This window comes from Heteronotia binoei, chromosome 17, assembly GCF_032191835.1.
Source record: "Heteronotia binoei isolate CCM8104 ecotype False Entrance Well chromosome 17, APGP_CSIRO_Hbin_v1, whole genome shotgun sequence".
Lineage (NCBI taxonomy): Eukaryota > Metazoa > Chordata > Lepidosauria > Squamata > Gekkonidae > Heteronotia > Heteronotia binoei.
In genome coordinates, this window is record NC_083239.1 from 31,462,086 (window position 1) to 31,483,649 (window position 21,564).

General features: G+C 44.5%; 1 protein-coding gene across 2 annotated transcripts in view; it reads left to right on the top strand.

Annotated features, from left to right (window-relative positions):
- Window positions 1-1,966: 1,966 nt before the first annotated feature.
- PROSER3 (proline and serine rich 3) overlaps window positions 1,967-21,564 on the top strand; it is a 42,080-nt gene continuing 22,482 nt past the window's right edge. Inside the window, exons 1-2 of one of the 2 annotated variants that reach the window (XM_060257587.1) lie at window positions 1,967-2,049; window positions 7,690-7,750. The gene's annotated coding sequence lies outside the window, so the exon portion shown is untranslated. The other variant, XM_060257586.1, reaches the window with a different exon arrangement.

Below are 21,564 nucleotides of genomic sequence, written 5' to 3' on the forward strand. Positions count from 1 at the left end.
GCCCCTGAAAATTGTAGAGTTGTTTAACTTTCTTACATGATAGGTTGTTAAAAAAAAAAAGTGAGGTTTTTCAAGCATCTCCTGTGGGCACTTTCACACATGCTTCAGCAGATTGACTCACACGTGGCTTTTTCAGACGGTAAAATCCAGTTGCAAAGTGCATTGAAAATGAATTGAAAATACATTGTTTTGGGGCTTTTTTGTTGCAGAAAAAGCCCAGCAGGAACCTACCGTATTTGTATATTAGGTCACGCTCCCTGATGTCATCATTGTTTCGTACAGGGCTTTTAAAAGAAAAAGTCCAGCAGGAACTCATTTGCATATTAGGTCACACTACCTGATGCCAAGCCAGCTGGAAAGTGCATCGAAAGTGCATTATTTAGCATGTGTGATCACAGCCTTACTCAGCAGACAGACATCTACAGAAGATGATGAGGGCTGTCTGAAGGCAATGGAACATAACAGCTCTCGACTGTGGGTGCCATCCTAAAACCCCATCTCCAAATGGTGTAGTGCTGTGCTAGCATACCTTGAAGATACACTGACATATTTTGAAGATACCTTGGCATATCTGGAGCTGTGCCAGCAGTGGAGTTTTAAATATAGTCTGTGCCTCTTGCAGGTAATTGCATTTGTATCCTGTGGTTCACAATTTGTTTTCCTCTCCACACTTTCATATCTTGCGGTAACTCATGCTGAATTCACCAAGACCCTTCTGAGTCACCAAGACACTGCCAAGTCTGTAAGAGGCTCAGCTACCATTTCAACTATCATTTGACAATGGCCAACCTGCACCTATAAATGTATTTACTTCATTTATACTCTGCCTTTCTCCCTAGTGGGGACTTAAAAAAACACCTCACCTCATTCTCCTGTCTTCGATTTTATTCTTACAACAACCCTTGAAGAAGGTTAGGCTAAAGTATGACTGCCCTAAGGTCACCCAGCAAGCTTCCATGGCAAAGTTCATACCTGGATCTCCCAGATCTTATTTCGAGGCTCTCTAGCCACTACACCACACTGGCTTTCTCTATATTAATTCAGAAGGAAGTCATGCTGAGTTCCAAGGGACTTAGTCCCAGATCTGTGCACATAAGGCAGCAGTGTAGTTGTTATGTCCCACCGAAGTAAGACTGTTGAGTTCAACAGCAGTTACTCTCAGGTAAATGTGCATAAGTTGGCAGAATATTAATATACAGTGTGCTCTTGAATTCTCTGCCAGGTGGATGAAGAAGCAGAGCTGTTAAACGTGTTGTAACATACTGTTCTTATGTGGTGTCTTCCCACACCCTGCCCTTGGTCATGCGTCCTAGTAAAGACACATCCTAGCCCCCAGCTGCAGCATGCTGGGAACAACATCCCCTGTTCCAGACAGTTTCCCATCATTAGAGCTGTCATCTCCTGCTGGGGAAAGTTGCTTATCTAGCCAGCATTAATTAGAGGCTTCACAAATCTTGCAGGGATGCCAGATGTATTTTTTTTTAAAGCTTTGGCTGCCCATTTCCACACACAGTGATCCTTTTACAGGGATAGGACATTTTTATTCAGACCTGTTGGCAAACCTAAGATTTTGAAGGGATGGACATGACTTTGCAATTTTTACAAGCAAAGTAGCGCTGTCTTAAAGAACTGACAGTATTAGGATATGGTCGCCTCACTTCCTTAAAGTCTCTGAAACCTGAATTAGGCGTCGTTGCTTAAAGCTATGTCTGCCTCTTCCAGTGTGGTTATTCCTCAGAACTGCTAAACGCTTGCTGTAAAAAACTTGCATTCCTGATGTTTATTTCAGGAATGCGAGTCGCTCTTTAACTAAAAGGATATTTTTAAAGGTGAGCGCAAGGCATGACGGTGTTTGTAGTTTGCAACCGCTCACCCAGGCACGTACCGGTTTCAGGGGGCGTTTCCTTGTGCGTGAGGCTGGCGTCCCGTGCCGCGCTCATTTATGGGAATTGCAGTGCAAGGAAGTAGGGGAAGGAAAATGTTACCGTTTCCCGACATCCTCTGCGCATAGTGACTTCCTTCTCTGGTTGCTAGGTGACAATAAAGGCGGTAAGTTTAGGTCGGCAAGGGCTTCAGGGGGCGGGTAGGCCGCGACCACCGTTGAGCCCACCGAGAGAGGGGCCGTTGGAGTCAGAGAACCCTGCTATGGTTCAGCTGGATCTGGAACGAGCATTAGGAATAATGACGCTTATGTGGATGCCAAGAGGACTTTAGCAGTGAATCTGCAACCATTTTTGTCTTTCTCCAAGAAGCTGCTTAGTGAGCTGTGGATGTGGATCTGCCGCCTTAATCTGCACAACAACCCTGTGAGGGACGCCAGCTCAGAGCGGCGTTCACAGATCTTCACTAATTTCATCCTCACAGCAACCTTTTCAGGTAGGCTAGGCTGAGAGAGAGAGGTTGGCCTGCCAAAAAGTCCCCTAGTAAACTTCAGAGCAGCGATTTGAACCTGGCTCTTCTCTTCTCTTCCCTGCCCTGCCCTGTTTGATAATTAGCATTTTATTGGAGTTTTCCAATACAAAAAACAAACAAGAATGCAAAGCAACAAGGATGTAAATAACATTGCAGTGCAGTAAATAATATTGACTATAGCAAAGTAAGAAGTATGTGTAAACAAGCTGTAAACCGTGTTGGATAAGAACATAACAGCTGCATTATGTATAAAAAAGAAAATAAAGGATAGGAAACATAGCAAGTAGATTAACATGTTATGTTTTTAATCCTGTCTCTCTTCTGAGGAGCTCTGGAATCCGTTGCCACTCCTCTTTGGCATTTCTAGCTATCCCCTGTAGGAAGCGAAGGCTAGAAAGAATGTTTGTTTTTTGTTTTTCGATTTCTCATTTTATCTTAACACCAACCTTTTGAGGTAAAATGGGCTGAGAGGAAACGACTGGCTGAAAGTTTATCCAGTGCGGTTCATAGCGCACAAGATTTGAACCTGAGCCTTTCTAGGCTGATGCTCCAATCACTGCATTATGCTGGATCTTTTGCATGGTATGTGCATTTTTAGGCATGATAGCCAACTAGAGCCTCCTTGTTTAGAGGCAGTGTATCTTGGAATGAATGATACTTGGACAGCAGAAAATGTTGATTTCATGGCTGCCATGATAGGAAATGAGATGGTCCTGTGGTCTGTTCCAGCAGGGATGTTCTTATGGAAGCAAATAACTTGCTTATGGTCACTTGTAAACTGAGTAGCTGTTTAAAGTTATGACTTCCCGGCTGAAAAATAGCACTATTCCCATGCCCCCCCCCTTTCTTTCCTGTAATAATCCAGAGTAATCTCCCTGTCCTAAATGGATACAGTTTCCCAGCATAATTTCAAATCCTACTCCATCTCTCCAAGCTTGTACTGGAAGGAGAAAGCTCTCAGACTTCAACCCCTCTTGAGTGGGTCAGTGTAGGCTTGGCTGGGCTCCTGTGTCTTTATAAGCAGCCACTTGCAGAGAAAGCTTTTCCTAGAGTACAACACTAAGGTGCTCTGAAAACCTTGTCTTGTACTTTGGGCTCCCTCTCTTAAAGGTTCCAGCCAAAAAGACTATCATCACATTCTGCCAACGTGAAAACCAGACCTTCAATGTTAATAATCTCAGCAGTGTGGTGTAGTGGTTAGAGTGTTGGACTAGGATCTGGGAGACCCAGGTTCAAATCCCCACTCTGCCACAGTAGCTTACTGGGTGCCCTTGGTTCAGTTGCACCCTCTTAACCTCACCTATCTCACACGGTTGTTGTGAGAATAGAGGAAAGGAGAACAATATAAACTGCTTTGAGTTCCCATTAGGGAGAAAGGTGGGATATAAGTGAACTAAATACATAATTTAATGTAGTACTTATACTTTTCAGACCTGCTAAAATAGAGGCTGTGGAGTTATTGGAGGTGGGGGCTAAAAGATGAGCACTTGACTTAAGGGTACCTGCCACTTCATAGCAGAGATGCCTGGCATAGACCTTGCTTTGTTAAGCTGTGAAATGCTGATTATTGGCTCTTTTGAGTGTGATAAATCTTGCTGCGTCTGTGGTTATTTAATAGTGCTTTTAAAGCCACTGTGTGTCCCCCTCCCAATCTTGGTGAAACAGGTTGTCTTCACTCTGAGGTGTGATACAGAAAGACCACATATCACTCCTGTCTGCTCCTCCAATGATTCCCTCATCCACCCCTCTCTGTAAACTGGTACTTCAGGTTGTCACTTTTTTTTTTAAAACTTGCTCTTATGTTTTTTAAATAGCAGCTTGAAAATGGTAGGTGAAGCTTTTCACAGTCTGGGTATGGATATAATCATGTTAGTTGCTGCATATCAAGGTGTTTTAAATTGCACTGAAGCAGGCTGTGCTCCCCCCCCCCCCCCCAATGTCAGATTAGAATCTAGCAGTCATACCTTTGAGACTTTGCTGAAGCACTTTTGGAAATCTATTGCCTTATTTTGTCCAGCTTTCATGGGCTGCAGATTTTTTTAAAGTGTGGGATCTGGATGCTTTGGATTAAATGATCATAATATTGTCCCTGCTTTGATCTCTGGAGATGGTTCAGGATAAAACTTAAAACATTAACTGGGGGAATTTTCCTTTAAGCAGTTTCCTTCCTACACTTACATGTGTGTCTTGTTAAAGCTGACACTTTTAAATCAGTTTCTAGCACTCTGAGGCTCATTTTAGCAGACATTGTTGCTAAAATCATTTTAGCACCTAGAATATTGGATAAGGACAGGGGAAACCCAGAGTCAAATCCCTACTATTTATGCAGCTTGTGGGGTGATCTTGGACCTGTCATTTTCTCTCAGCCTAACTCACCTTGCAAAGCTAAAGCAGCAGCAGAGGATAACTGTGTTTGCTGAACTTTTTTTTTGGGAGGGGGGGGGGAAGGATAAAAAAGTGATAAACAAATGTCACCATCTCCCCCCCTCCCCCAGTGACTCACAGCTTAGTTCTATTTGTGGTGGAGTGTACTTTTCTTTCTTTTCATTTCATTTTGAGTTCTTTATTTCTTAAGGGAGTTCTGGCTGCCTAGAGACTGAGTAAGCTTGTTCCAAAGATGTTGAAAAAAAAATCTTGGGCTGTCAGTTTCCTTTCCTGGCAGCGCTCATCTTCCGATAACTGCTGCATGACAGGCAGAAATTCCTGGCTTGCGCGATGAGGTGGGGGAAGCAAGCAGTGATACTGGCTTCACTGGCTGGATTTTTGCATTTTTTATGAAATATTAAAGAGCATGGGAGCCCTACCACATACAGAAGCTGGCAACCTAAATCTCTTCACATAACATAATAGCTGCATATTTGAATATCAACTGCTACATTCTGTTTTCTCCAGCTACAATCGCCCCAAAGTTCCACTTGTAAGGGGTGTTTGTTTACAGATGTGCAGGTGTAGGATTTCTGTTGGTTTTTGATTCTCACTAGGGTTGAAGATTATCTTGCTCTCCGCCTCGTAGAGCAAAACGGGCTGTGGTGTGTATACAAATAAGCTGTGCCAGAGCTTTATTAGTGTCTAGATTTGAGGGTTCTTAAAAGCAGCGTCACCCCAGAGTCGAAAACGGCTGGTGCTTGCACAGGGGACTACCTCTACCTTTTAAAATATGTTGAGATCTTAGAGCATGTAGGCCACTTTATATACTTGGAGTTGCCTCTGAGACTACTTGAGATATGGTGTCCAAGCCACTTTTGGTGTTCTGGCAAGCACATCTGCATGCTGCACGTGACTACAAGCAGGTTTCTTGCGTTCACACTGTTTTTTTTAGGATATTGACTTCACAAGTATGTGAAGGGCCTTGAGTGTGTTCTTTCACTACTGTAATCATTAAATGCTTTGAGCTTATTGTTCAGTGAAGGTAATTCTGTAACATTAGGTAATCCTTCTCCTCCTCCCCTTCTAGGTTGTGATCTCTTTTTAACAAGTTTCTAGCATGTGTTAATTTTTTTTTTCTTTTGCAGCCTCCTCTATTCTGGGTTCATCAACAGCTACTTTATTACTTCTCCAATGTGCAACAGCCTTTAACACTTCTGTTTAGCACCAATATATGGTTTCAGCTATGTTGAGAAAACTTTGTCACCAAACCTGCCACTCCTAGTTTCTATCTGACTTTTGTTGATGCTGAATCGGCCATGTTTCAAAGCTCCCTTTGGGGCATTTCACCTGTAAACAGTTTGGGGATTGACACACTTCTGCCCACTGGAACTTCCTGAACGTCGTTGTCCCTAGATCCTTCTTCAGCCTGTTTCCCTCCTGTGGACAGCATTATTTGATGGCCCTATTCTGTTCATCCATCTTGTGCACTTTTATTCCTGCTGTTCCTCTGACAATCGGCACACTTGGTTCTCCCTCCACCATTTTACCCTCACAATAATCCTTTGGGGTAGGGTGAGAGAAAGAGAGCAATTGGCCCAAGGGCACCCAGCGAGCTTCCATAGCAGAGTCAGGGTTTGATCCTGAATCTCATTGATCGTAATCCATCATTCCCAGCAGTGCCAGTAGCACTGGCAATTCCTGGTAATAGTTTTTTCTGCAGATAATTCCATGGGACGCCTGTGTGTAAAGTCCAAACCAATGTTGTCCCTTGCTTCCTCTTCTGAAGAGTCTTTTTCTTTGTCCTCAAGTCACAGCTGACCAATGGTGACCCCGTGGGGTTTTCAAGGCAAGAGACTTACAGGTGATTTGTCATTGCCTGGGTTTTCTTGGTGGTCTTCCATCCAAATACTGACCAGGGCTAACCTTGCTTAGCTTCTGAGATCTAGGCAACCAAACAGAGTACCATGGAAAATGGAGCAGGTAAACAGCACAAAGGCATCCACGAAAAACCAGCCTCTATATATTGGAAAAACAGTAATATGAATGAATGAATGAATTGGAAAAATTGGAAAAACAGTAATATGAATGAATGAATGAATTGGAAAAACAGTAATAATAAATTTAATACAAATTCATAGAGTGCTTATAAATGTAAAATGCTAATATCAGAATGCTACCACACCCGTACCCAAAGTCTCTCAAATTGCAAATTGATGCCACTTCCTCCAAAGTAGTGGGTTCAGGAAGTGATACAACAAGCCGTTTTGTAGAGAGTCCAACGCTCCAAATACTCCTTTCAAATGGAGCCGGTGTGGAAACAAGTTGCAGCCAGGCACAAGACCGCAACAGGGTTGTACATGATGCCCTGTTTCACACGAGGCTTCTACAACCTGCATAGACGAAGCATTGAAATTCACCAGCAAAAATTACCACAAATTTTTCCAATATATAGAGGCTGGTTTTTCGCGGATGCCTTTGTGCTGTTTACCTGCTAACTTCTGAGATCTGACAAAATCAGGTCAGCCAGGGCTTTCCAGGTCAGGGCCTGAAGATTCATAAGCCTTGGAAAAAGAAATTAGGTGGTGGGATGAAAGTGTGTGTGGGATTTTAAAGCTACAGCTTCATCCAGTGAATGCTGTATGTATGTGTGCTTACACCTGGCAACCAATGTTCCTTCTAAGCTGCAGAGTCTTGTAAGCAAAAAATCTGCTTTGTGAGCTACTAATATTAAAGTTGTGAGCTACTGCATAAATTATTGTGCTTATCCTTCCTGAGCTAGGACAAAACTGTGTGAGCTGGAGGTTAAAAATCTGTGAGCTAGCTCATGCTAACTCAGCTTAAAGGGAACACTGCTGGCAACACAGCCTTACCGATCTTGTTTTGACACCATGGTATTAAATTCTGTTGCAGATGCAGTCTTTATGGATCCTGACCCCAACACCTGATGTTTAGATACAACAAAGCCCTGCTGGTAAGAGCTGATAAAACCAATAGGCAGAAGAAAGGGGTACAGTTGTGATCTATGCAGTTTCAATATTGCAGGTGGTATGCTGCATATTCTTGAAAGCTCTCTCCCTTCAGTGGTAAAAATTTCTACCTCCCTGCTTGTAGAAAGCTGGCATAATCAAGTATAGGCCCATGCTTACTATGTTTTGGCAGCTTACTATGTACAGAGAGGGTTTTTTCCCCTTGGGAGAGAATTTGTAAATATGACCTTCCCCAAATGCCCCATTAAGTGGTGCAAGTCTACAATTCTGTTGCCTCATTCTGTGTACTGCGTAGTTTTCCCCCCTGATCGGTTGTTGAATTGAGAGGCATGCAATTAAGCCACCCAGGCTGTAGAGGAAATCGTAAGTCCTACTTAAAACTCTGTGAATCTCTCCTTTTAAAAAATAAAGAGAGCACACTTCCAAGTCTCAAAGTTGCTGAAGTGTGAATTTGCGACTGCAGATGTTTCCAAGGCATTATGTCGATCCCTGGTGTGCATATGCAGCCACTTCTTATATCCTGGCTGCCTGCCCTGTCTTGCTGTTCTGCTTGGTGTCTTGCACACCTTAAAGTGAGCTGAGCTTCTTGCTAATGGTCAAGTGCTGTGTTGAAAATGGATCTTAGGTTTGTGATGGGAGCTGCTAGTTTGCATACGGTGTGTATAGGTAAAAGCAAGGAAGTGTATAAGTGTGGTAGATGATGTCATTAAGTTCCAGAGCTTCTGCAATGGCTACTTGAGAAATTAGCAAGGCTAGAAGCTAAAGTTCTTAGGATGGTGTGGGAGCAGACATCATTGAACTGAAGAGGCCTTCCCAATACCTTACTGGTTGAAACTGTTCTTGAAGGTTCCCCAGGGACTGTTACAGCCTGAGAAGTCACTGGTTTCAGTGGGATTTATGCTTGGGTAAGTGGGCCTAGAATTCTTGTCTTCTGGGACCGTGCTTCCCTGGTTGGAGTTCTGTGTTAAAGCCAAATTAGCTGCCACTTGAAAATTCTGCAGTAGTGCTGAGTCTTTCAGGATGTTTGCCATTTGTGATCCTGGCTACAGGTGGGAGTGGAGACTTCAGGTAAACACTTCCCTCCTTCTGAATGTAAAAAACTGACTGGGACAGTTTTGGAAATAGCCTAGCCCAGGGATGTCAAACTCATTTGTTAGGAGGGCCGGATCTGACATAAACGAGACCTTGTAGGGCCGGGCCATGTCAGGTTGTGGGTGTTCCTATTTAGGATTAGGTAGCAGAGATAGAAACTTCATAAAGGACACAGACAAACACAATTAAATATTTTTTTTAAAAAAACCCCTAAAATAAAACATGCTTAAAACATTAACACTCGTTGATCATAGAGGTGCTTTCTTTGTATCTCTCCCATGGGATCCAGGGAACTGGGCAAAGGAAGCTCCGGCTCTTTCCTTCTTTCCCCAGGGGACCAGGAGGGGGAGGAGCATCAGCCAATAGAAGAAAGAGAGGCTTGGCTCAGTAGCTCTGCTGTGTGATTAAGAGAGCCTGGCAAAGCAAGCTCTGCCTCCCCCCCTTACTCCCTATGGGAGGAGTCTCAACCAGTGGAGAAAAGAGAGATTTTGTTCTGTAGCTTCTATGCAATTGAGCAAGCCTTGCAAAGCAAGCTGTTACGCAAAAGGAAGCAAGAGAGAGGGAGAAGGAAGCAGATGACAGCCAGTTGCTCGGAAGCCTGATAACAGCCCTCTGGGGGCCTGATTCAGCCCCTGGGCTGCATGTTCAACACCCCTGGCCTAGCCTCTTGACAGAAAGCAAGACTTTCCTCCATGCGTGTTTGTAAACTGGAGTTGTCAGTTTCTTGTCAGACTCTTAGTGATCCACTGGTGTTTAGCTCAGGTGCATGTAATCAAGTGAACTTTTGTAGCTAACTTCTTCATTGCCTTCCAACATAAAGGAAATAACAGGGATGACTATTGCTATGGTTTCTCGGATTGTTAAATACACGCTAGCAGAGCTTTTTCAGGGGGCAGGAATGCAGTTCTGGCTGGTTTGGTGTCAGGAGGTGTGGCCTGATATGCAAATGAGTTCCTGCTGGTCTTTTTCTTACAAAAAGCCCTGTGTGAAACAATGATGATGTCAGGGGGTGTGGCCTAATATACAAATGAGTCACTACTGGGCTTTTTCTACCAAACAAGCACTGCACACTGTATAATATATATTCTGCCAGGCCGAATTCAAGGTGCTGGTGCTAACCTTTAAAGTCCTAGAGATTTGGGACCAGCATACCTTAAGGACTGATTGCTCCCAACCACTATGCTCATCTTCCAAACCCTGGGTTTTAAGTGGGTGACAACTGAAAAGACTGTCGCCTTCTTGGCACCAAAACTATGGAAACTCCTTCCCTTGTATTCATCTGTCCCTTTCCATCACTGTCTTCTGGCAGCTGGAGACTCTTTTTACTTGTCATTCCCTCAGCAACCTCTTCTTCCTACCCTGCATTTTCGATTCCTTTTTTAAAACGCACGGTTAACTTTTGGGCGTAACCGGTTTTACGGTGCGTCGTATGGTATCTTCCCTTTAATTGTTAGTTGCCTCGGCGGCCCTGCTTGGTCCAAAAGGCAAGATATGATTTTTTTAATAAATAAATACGCCTCTGTTGCTGCATCTGAGGTTCTAATTCCGGGCTGACCTGTTTGAAGCAGAATGAAAGCGCACTCAGGTTACTTAAAAAAAATTATAATCCCCGCTTGGCATTTTAAAGTGTCTTGGCAAGTGGCAGGTGCTGGAATTGGTGCCAGCTCTACTGTAAGGGAAGGGAGGCAGCTGCAGCTACACCTGCAGAAGCAGGGCGTGTCCTGGGAGCTAAGCGAGAGAGAGAATGGGGAGTGGTTCTGCCTTTTCCCATAGAGAAGGCTAGGGTGGGCCCTGTTGTTGAGAGCTTGAATTGCAGCCTTTCCTGAGGCAGGAAGGCCATTTGGATATTTTGCTGGGGAGCAGAGCAATCAAGGGCCTTGTGGCATGGGTTAGAGGCAGACAGATATAACACTGCTTAAGCTTTTGTGGGAGTGGCATCAGGTACATGAAGTGAATTCCCAGCAGATCCAGGTGCTGCGGCACAGTGGAAGAGCCTCTGCTTTGCATGCAGGAGGTCACAGTTTCAGTTCCTGGCATCTCCAGTTTAAAAGGACCAGGTGGTAGGTGATGTGAAAAACTTCTGCCTGAGACCCTGAAGAACTGCTGTCAGTCAGAGTAGGCAGTACTGACCTTCGTGAACCAATGGTCTGGTTCATCATGAGACAGTTGCACGTGTGTGCTCATAGTGGAGGACCAGGCAGATGAATCATTGCTCTGGGAACTCTGGAGAGCCACCCTGAAAGCAGGGAGCTGGGAAAAGGTGCTTTGCAGAGGTGCTTTAACCTACTGAGAGTCTTTCCCTTGCAGGGTTTGGCAGAAGACATTACTGGCCCTAGGAAAAAGTTCAGTTGGCTGCGTATTGTCATTCCGCACGACACAAGACCATTTTGTGCTTATCTCCATGAAAGCAGCATTTCATGATCTGTTGATTTTTAGAAATTTTGGAAGGGTCTGTAATTGGAAGGAGCAGGAGTTGTCCTTGAAAGGGCAGCTGCTGTGAGAGCCCTCTCAGCCCCAGCCACCTCACAGGATGTCTGTTGTGGGGGGAGAAGATATAGGAGATTGTAAACCGCTCTGAGTCTCTGATTCAGAGAGAAGGGCGGGGTATAAATCTGCAATCTTCTGATTCATTTGTCTTTTTTTTTCTTGCCAAAGAAGTATCTGATTATGTTGAAACCTGTTATTGTGTCGCACGCAAACGAAGAACTGTAGACAATAGAGTTCTACCACAAAGACATAACAATCAATTTTACAAAAAAGCCTCCCCCCCCACAAAAAAAAACCCAAACAAGAACAAAAAAAAAAAAAAACCAAGAACAACAAAAGTCCTAGAACTGAAATACACACAATGCAACTTCAGAAATGAATTGTATCTTGCTTCTTTGGCCTAAATCTGTAAGTGGCCATCCAAACAACATACAGCTGTTAAATTAGTAAAATTAAAACTTAGTTTTGCCACAGCTGGTGTAGAAGTCGGCATTTTAAAATTTGACAAATGTGAGTCTGTCGTCGTAAAGAAATGCAGATTTCTGATTAGCAGAAAACCTTTCCCAGCATCTAAGACTTTTCCTTGGAATTGCACAAAGGGAGCAGAGAAATAAATAATGCAGAAGGCTTTCCACAAAACAAAACCTCTAAATACAAAACGTGCTGTTTTTGAAGAAAACGTCTGGTACATGTTTCAACCTGGAAAGAGCGTACAAAAATCCTGCAAACGCTGAGATGTTCCCACCCATCCACCCCTCTATAAATGTTGACGACTGGGTTGCACGATGCCAAAAAGCAGGCCAAGCCAGAAAATGGACAAGAACCTCGACATTCAGAGCAGGGTAATCCAACCCTGAGCAGGTGCCGTAAAGTAAAACCACAAGCCATTTATTTCACCCCATCAGGCTTGGAGATTTTTCTCGTCTTTGTGGCACTGTATTAAAATGCAAAGCCAGGCTGCCTTTCTGCAGTGAGCCACAGTCGCATTCTTCAGACCTGCCAACCTAGAAGGCGCCACTTCAAAACCAAGCAGAGGACCATCAGGGCAACCTTAACCCTTTGGTGGCACATGACCAGCTCTGAGGCTGGAATCCTCTGATGTGTTTCTTGTACGGTTCAGCCATTGACAAGAGTAATCAATAGCCTCCTCCCCTCCGCGTTATGTGGTCAGTGGGCTCCTGGTTTATCATCAAAGTGCAGGATGTGTGTATTTGTGGGGGAGGCATCTAGGAAAAGACCTGAAGCTAATGCTCTCTGCTAAGGAAGTAAGCTCTGTGCCATCACACAACTTGCGGTAATTGGTAAAGTGTTTTAAGTACTTGGCAGATCTACAGTGAACCAGGATTGCTACGTCTGGGTAGAGAAATACCTGGAGATTTGGGGAGCTGGAGTCTGGAGAGGGTGGGGTTTGGGGCAGGGGAGGGGCCTCAGCAGGTTTTTCTTTTTGCCGTTGTCACAACTGACTTATGGTGACCCCATAGGGTTCTCAGCGCAAAGAGACGTTCGGAGATGGTTTGCCAATGCCTGCCTCCGCGTCCTTGGAGGTCTTCCATCGAAATACTCATCAGAGCTGACACTGCTTACTTTCTGAGATCTGGCAAGATTGGGCTAGGCTGGGCTATCCAGCAGGGTACCAGAGAACCCACCCTTCAAAGCAGCCGTTTTCTCCCAGAGGCACTGATCTCTGTCTGGAGATCAATTGAACAAAGTTCAAGTCCAGTAGCACCTTTAACACCAACAGTTTTACTCAAGGTATAGGCTTTTGTGTGCACGCACACTTCTTCAGATACATTGAAATGTAAGTTAGCAGTCCATGCATATGGGCAGAGCGTGAGCAGCAAATTAGCCTACTGAGCAATTTTAATAGCAGGAGATCTCCAGGCCCCACCTGGAGGTTGGCAGCTTTAGCTGATGCTGCAGTCAATGGGTTCAGTTCTTCTTCCACTGGTGAGCAAAGAGTAAGGGGTATGGTGGGCTTTGACTGTATGGTATGGTAAAGCTGTGCTAGGTAGATATCATGGGATATGCATGGGCAAAAAGCCCTCTATGACAGGAGTTGTAATAAGGAGAGGAATGGGGCAAGTCTGGCTGGATCTGCCCTGTTCGATTATAGCTTGTATGCCTCTGTGCTTTGCTGTGTGCGGTGGTCCAAACATTCAGGTTTCCAATGACAAGAAAAAAAAGAGGTGATCTTTAGGGGCCTGAGATTACTTTCTGTTCTGTGAACAATGTCTTTCAAGTATTTAAATCTTTGCTTCTGTTAGGTGTGCATCAGGTCTAGCTGCTTTTTATGTGACGCTGGGTTCTTTTGTGGCAGATGCCACATCTGCTCTACATCAGAAGCACGTCTAGATCCGTGTGTGAGCCTTTTTATTGTTTAAAATTGTACCCACCTGAAGATGAGGGCAGGTTCCTTTTTGTCCGTTTCTGTGCCACAAAAATTTATTTGGATAAATAAGCTTGTGTGTTGGACTTGTTGACCATCCATAGGTGGTGCTGGTTATGTCCCTGTGTTCTTGCTTTGTCTGGTTTTACCCCCCCCCCCCCATCTCACGCTGCATCTCGATTCTGCAACTTGCGCTGTTGTTGTATGATTTCTCACTAAGCCTAAACTGTGGCAGAAATAATCAGGGGCTGTGGGTGTTTTTGTTTTATGTAAAGATTTCAGAGGGATCTGCAGTGTTGGACTCTGCCACTTTTGCTGTTTTCAATCCCACCGCCTGCTGTTTATGCTCCGGGAAATCAACAGAATCCCTATGTGGTTGTTGGATACACAGAACTGGCACGCTTCACATGGAAGCGATCTGTGATGAATTTCACCATGTCCCTGTTCCTGGATTTTATGTGAGCATCCTAAATTAAGACAATGTAAAGTGACTACTTAGCCCAATGTGGTGGAGTTTCACCTGCTTTGGATGTTCCCCCAAATATCAGATTGGCATCCTGGGAGCGCTCTTGGATCCAGCTTTCACATACACGTGCACATGAAGGTGCCTTATACTGACTCAGACCACTGGTCCATCAAAGTCAGTATTATTGACTCAGACTAGCAGTGATTCTTCAGGGTCTTAGGCTGGGATCCTTCACATCACCTGATCCTCACTGGATTGAACCTGGGACCTTCTTTCCAGAAAGATGATTAGGTGGTTTCTGGTGTAGTGTTTTTTAACTGCTTTGACTAGTCTGCTGGCTAATCTATTACAAGTCGTGTTTCACGTTTTGATTCCATGCTGCCCTTTTTCCATGGAATTGAAAGTGGTATATACAGTTGTGTCTTGTCTTCCTCCACTAAAACTGTGCCAACTTTTGGACAGAAATGATTTTGCCACTGTTTGTTGTACTCGGGCCAAGTCCTTGCTTGATTACTGCACTATGAACTTTGTGTGGAGCTGCCCCTGAAGACTCTTGAGGTACTTCAGTGAGTTAGAATATGGTCATCAAAATTTAGACCGTCACTAACCATTGGGGTTATATTTAATAACTTAATGTGTTGCTGTTGGGCTATACATCCCTAAATGCTTGAGACTACTGTATACATTAAGGATCACTTTCTCCCATGTGATCCTTCCTACCAGTTAAGGTAATATGCTGAGGCACTTCCAGAAAAAGGGCCTTTTTTGTAGTGGCACTCTGGCTTTGGAACGCCTTCACCACCCTGATTTATGAAGCGATTCAGTAATCTTCTGTGCACCAGCTGACATCGGTTTTGTTCATCCATGCTTTTAACCCTTCAGTCTGGTGTCTCATCTGTTTGTCTAAGTTCTTGATTATTCTGGTTTGTTGTTTTAACTTGCCCTGTTTTTCTGCCTTATTGCTTGCCTGACAGATAATTGGGATTTAAAAAACAAATCAAAACCATTCAGTAAATAAATACATTAAATCCCCTTGAAACTTTCTGTGCCAGGTATATGGTGTAATGTCTTGGGCAAAGGTCTGTGGCTCAATGGTAGAGCCTCTGCTTGGCATGCAGAAGGTCCCAGGCTTGATCCCTGGCATTAGGGGAATGTGAAAGATCTCTGCCTGAGATCTTGGAGAGCTATGTCAGTCTGAGTAAACAAGTGACCTTGATGGGCCCATGGACTGATGCAGTTTAAGGCAGTTTCATGTGATGTGCAAGTACAGTTATCCCCTATTAAGGCTATGTTAATGGCAATTCAATCACCCCTTTTGTGCCACATGTTAATAATGCAGCCTGAGTCATGGAAACAGTGTTGATGTTTCTTCATTGCCTTTGATGAATGGGACATGGGCAAAAAAATCCTTAATGTGTTTAAGAAAGGCATTGAGAAAGCAGGCCTAAACAGCTGGATGTCATGTGTCCTCGGAAGGAAAGTGGACAAAACAGAGGATCCTTTTGTCTAAGCTCAGGTCCGGGTAGGCTTTCAGGGCAGCAAAATAATTTGCATTCCTAAACAACTATAGGTGTTCAGGTCCTTCCACAGGGCTGAATAGATAAAGAGAGCCTATGTGGTATAGTGGTTAGAGTGTCAGACTGGCATCTGGGAGACCCAGGTTCAAATTCTCACACTAGGAAACAGCAAAAGGGAAACAAACAAACAAACCCCAGCCTGAGAAGCAGTTCAGGAACCTAGAAGAAGAAGATGATATTGGATTTATATACCGCCCTCCACTCCGAATCTCAGAGTTTACAATCTCTTTTATCTTCCTCCCCTACAACAGACACCCTGTGAGGTAGATGGGACTGAGAGAGCTCTCACAGAAGCTGCCCTTTCAAGGCCAACTCTTGTGAGAACTATGGCTGAGCCAAGGCCATTCCAACTGGTGCAAGTGGAGGAGTGGGAAATCCAATCCGGTTCTCCTAGATAAGAGTCCACACACTTAACCACTACACCAAACTGGCTCTAGAAAGTTGAGCAGCTAAACAAAAGAATAAGATACATCTATTTATTCCAAAATGCACAGTAAATACAGATTAAAAGCATAGATAAAACCATGAGGTATTACATTACATCCACATAACATACAGCAACACATGTAAGTTGCATGTACAGTAGCTAACACCAAAACACTGGTTACACAAAATAACCACTAGTCCAAATGTGTGTTTTGGCCCAGAGAGCCTTCTTCAGTGGTCTAAATAACCATATACACTAAAAATGTATGTATTAAATATCTGTTCCAGCCCAGGCAGGTTGTGTGTAGACCATTAGTAGCATAGCTCCAAATAATAAAGTATTGGTGTCAATCAGGCCTGCACACATAGAGGAGCCTGAACCCATCAAAGGTGATAGCTCTGTACATCCATACTTCCCTTGGCCATTGCTGTAGTCAAAGTACGCGTCTATGTGTCAAGCAAAAGTGAAGGTCCTCTTTACATTGAAAGCCTGTGTCTAAATTTAGATGTGCCATCCTAACTCCTCAGGCTCAAGATGAACAGAATCACTTGTCTCACTCTTCATTTTAACAGCTCTGCAAGGTCCCATTCCTGCCTCCAGCTCCAGTGCTGTCCTTAGCATCGGTATGACTGACATCTTTGGCCTTCTCAGATTCCACTCCCCACCCCATTGCTGTTAGATAGATGAAGAAGATATTGGATTTATATCCTGCCTTCCACTCCGAAGAGTCTCAGAGTGGCTCACAATCTCCTTTACCTTCCTCCCCCACAACAAACACCCTGTGAGGTGGGTGGGGCTGGAGAGGGCTCTCACAGCAGCTGCCCTTTCAAGGACAACTTCTGCCAGAGCTATGGCTGACCCAAGGCCATTCCAGCAGGTGCAAGTGGAGGAGTGGGGAATCAAACCCGGTTCTCCCAGATAAGAGTCCACACACTTAACCACTACACCAAACTGGCTCTCCAATCACAGGTTGGAAACCTCACCTGAGTTAAGTGGTTTTGGAGCCTAAACTAGCATTTCTGAAGTCCGTATAGCATTTATAAGCAGCAAAAGGGAGGATTTGGCAGGTGCGTGTGCTCTCCTCATATGAGAAAAGCAGTAAGTAATGATACATCTCTGGCACAATTCTGCCTTCTATTTGATAGCTATTTAAAGGATCAAGAGCTGTGGCTGTATTGAGTTTGGCAGTCTCTCCTTCCCTCCCTCCCTCATGCACCCACACTCACTCATTCTATATATAGTTAGCCATCAAGTCACAAGTAACTTATAACGACCCCTTTGGGTTTTCAAGATGAGACGTTCAGAGATGGTTTGCTATTACCTGCTTCTGTGTTGTAATCCTGGACCTCCTTGGTGGTCCTCCATCCCAAAATGAACCAGGGCTGACCCTGCTTAGCGTCTGAGATCAGACTAGCCTGGACGATCTAGGTCAGGGAGGCAAGCTCCTGACTTTTCACTTAATCCTAGAGATGCACCTCCTTTTCATCATGACTTCTGGATCTTTGGCACACTGGAAGAGTTCATTTCAGGTTTTGCCTTTGGGGGGAAACCGAGTAAAGAGGTTGCAGTAAGGATTTTATAGTCTCAAAAATTTAGCACAGGCATTTCAATCAGGGTATACCCCACAGGCTAAACAAATGGCTTCCTCATCTGCTGACATAGCGTGGTGGAGAGCTCCCTTCCCTATTGGCTGGCAGAGCACCTGCACTTGTTCTGAATCAGAGGAAGACATCATGTGCAGTAGTGATAACCATCTGCATTTCTTGGCCACATCTTCGTAGTTTTGATTAGGTATATGAAAAGATTTCCAGCTTTTCCAGAGGGGTGCTAGATTTGACACTTGCCTAGGGACTATACGGTTGTTTTTATTACCCATTCTGGCAAACATTCAGCAAATTTAAGTCATGCCCTTTTAAGAGAGGCAAGTTAAATCACTTCCACCAAAGTAGGGTTGCCAGGTCCTACCTGGCCCCAGATGGGGGACTCCTCTATCACTTAGGAGAAAACTCTATGATTATCTCAAAGTTTCTTCCTAAGTGATAGAAGAAGAAGACCGCAGATTTATACCCCGCCCTTCTCTCTGAATCAGAGTCTCAGAGTGGCTTACAATCTCCTTTATCTCCTTCCCCCACAACAGACACCCTGTGAGGCAGGTGGGGCTGAGAGAGCTCTCACAGAAGCTGCCCTTTCAAGGACAACTCCTACACGAGCTATGGCTAACCCACGGCCATTCCAGCAGCTGCAAGTGGAGGAGTGGGGAATCAAACCCAGTTCTCCCAGATAAGAGTCCGCATACTTAACCACTACACCAAACTGGCTCTCAGCAGTTCCTCGGCAATTCACTTGGCAAAATAGGATCGATTCTGGGTGGTGTCATTGTGCCAGGCGCGCTGGTGCTCTTTGGGGGCGGGGCTTCCCTGGCAGCCAGCTGCATGGCAGTGGGTTGGGGCCCCTGAAATCAGGCTGGGAAGCCTACACCAAAGCCACTTGGATTTTTTGCCTTCAGTATCCATCAACTTTATGGAGAAATCACAATGACTTACATTAATGTTTTTGCTATGGTCAGCTATTCTAAGATGGCTGCCTGTTTTTCTAAGGGGGAGGTTGTATCTTGAAGATGGCTGATGTTAGTGGCAGGGGGATCTCTGACATCCTGGTTTCTGCAGTCACATGTTCTTTATTTTATGAACACATATCCCTGCTGGATGTTGGTTCCATCAGCTTTTCCCTTTGTGAAGAAATTCTTTTTTTTTTTCCTTTGGAGGTTTGAAATGAGCAAAACTTTCTCTTGGTTTTAAAAGTTTTTTTCCCCTCTGGTCAGAGAACAGGCAAGGAGGAGGAAATCAATTAATGGTTTTCCAGGCTTACCACAGCTACCTCCTTCTCTTCACCTCTGTTCCCTGCTTGAAAGGGGGGGGAAGTGTCCTCATTGTCTCTAGCTAGACCAATTAGCATGTCTTAAGAGGTAGTTGAGGTGAGTGGCTTACAATTGCCTTTCCTTCCCCTCCCAACAGGCACCCTGTTAGGTAGGTGGGGCTGAGAGAACTGCTCTTGAGAGAACAGCTCTGAGAGAACTATGACTGTCCCAACCCAGCTGGCTGCATGTGGAGGAGTGGAGAATCAAATTTGGTTCTCCAGATTAAAGTCCACTGCGCTTTACCACTACACCACACTGGTTCTCAAGAAATTATATACTAGAGAGGATTCAGGAAGGAAAATTCTAGAGACTTCAGGAAAAGCTTTGCTGACCTGGCCTGATCTGGTCAGTAGGTGGGGAAAAGAGAGGTGACGCAACTCAGGGGAGCCAGGAGAAAGCTGTCTTTTGTGCTTGGATCCATCAGACCAGACAGAACTCTTAGCTGAAGTCTGGAGGAGGCAGCCATTTACCATTTACTGGCCTGGACAGCTACAGAAAGCTTCAAAGTAGAGGGAACTCTACAGAGATCTCTGACGTCCTAAACCTTAGGACCTGTCCTATATTTTAACATCTGATAGGGCATGTATAGAGAGGGTCAGGGGGTTTATGTTTTACCCATTTCTTTTGAATCCCTCACTCCATCTGGTGCTGTGCTAAAAGTATGCTTGTGTGAATGTTTTCTTTTAACGTTTGATGCTGGTGGCTGTTCTCTGTATTACATAGACCTCCTCTGTCTTTGACCCACTATTTTAAAAAGGGGCACCAGGGGGAAGGCAGGCAGTTGGCAAGCAGCTATTCCTCCAGGGGCACACAAGGCAGTAAACGGTCCCCTGGTGACAAGACACTGGGCAAGAGGAGACACAGAGGCAGGGCCTCAGAACTTGGAAGGGAAGTTGGGAGCCCTGACCTTCCCAGTGGGTAATTCCTTCAAAGATCAGGTGGGGGCGGCAGGTTACCGGAGAGAGAAAGGCATCTCCATGTGTTGGAGGGCAGGGTGGAACACAGCCTGCAGGCTGGAGTGGGCCCATTCCACCACACCCTTCAGTCTCATACGTGAAGCTGCTATATGCTGAATCAGAACATCTGTCCATCAAGGTCAGTTTTGTCTACTCAGACTGGCAGTGGCTTTCTGAGTTCTCAGACGGAGGTCTTTCATGTCACCTAATGCCTGGTGAAGGTTGAACCTGGGACCTTCTTCATGCAAAGCAGAGGCTTTCCCACTGAGCCACAGCCCCTCCCTTGTCTCATTTAGTGCTTCTTCTTACTATATCCCCCATCCCACAAGACTTGGCTTTTTGTCCATGGCACTTAATGGACGAAAGGAGCGGCTCTTGCTCTTGCTGTGATCTGGCACTGAAAAGCTTCCGGGAAGGTCTCACCCTTTGAAGCCTTCTAGCAGCTGTATAATGAGCACATCTCCTTCAGTTCGTTAGTGATCCAGTAACACTTTGCATGCCTGACGGTTGCTTGTCAGCTTAAATGCCAAGCCTAGTTTTTGTGCGGTTGAAATAACCCATTCACCCCTTCCTAGTGTGGACTTCTTTGCCTTCCTCTGAGCAAGGTACCTGTTTCTTTTATCTGGAAATCTTAGTTGGACTGCACATTGTCAGAGAGCAGCATGTCTGTAGCCAAAAAAAGTTCTTTCTTCTTTAGGCTTGTACATCAGCCACAATTGTGTTGCAAAAATATTTTGCTCGTAACATCAGTCTTCCTGAACAGTAAAGGGGGGGCAGGGGGACTATAACTTCTATTGTATCTGTTTCTCATATTCAATCATGACTGGGATGATAACCATTCCCTGTTCCAAGCATGTAATGTATGTTCTTGGGTTAATGCAGGCCCTGGGCAGCTGCAGTTTTCCATAGCCTTCATTTTTTCCAAGAAGGGGTGAGATCCAGAGGTAGCTGCTTTCACCTCCCTCTAAGTAAGGAGTTTCCTATTTTCTCTGTATTGACTGGGCTGAGGAAATAAGACAGAAGATTTTTTTTCCCTGCATGCTTGACTTAACTTTTGATTTCCTTGGCAGTTGATCCACAAGTGTTGGAATTGGTTCGGGCATTCTTCCGCCACACGTCTGCCCTCCTGCATTTTCACAGTTGTAGACTTCGTTTCTTTTCTTCCACACATGCCTTAAGTAATGGGGGCTCTCAAGAGAGGGTGCTGTTGTCATTGGTGGCATCAAGCACCCCCTTTTATTTTTTTGTGCATGTTTATATCGATATCAAGGCTGCATTTTCTTTTAAAAGCAATAAAATAAACTATATTGTAATAATTAATCAGATAGGTTCTCTGAATTCCCAAGTTTTTTTTTTTTTTTAAGGTAAGTCTCTAGCCTTTTCACTCATGGAGATACAAGGAAAAATGCATATATCTGCAAGAAAAGGGCTAGAGACTTTTTAAAAAATAAAAACTGGTAATACAAAGGACTTGCTTGACCTGTTATTAC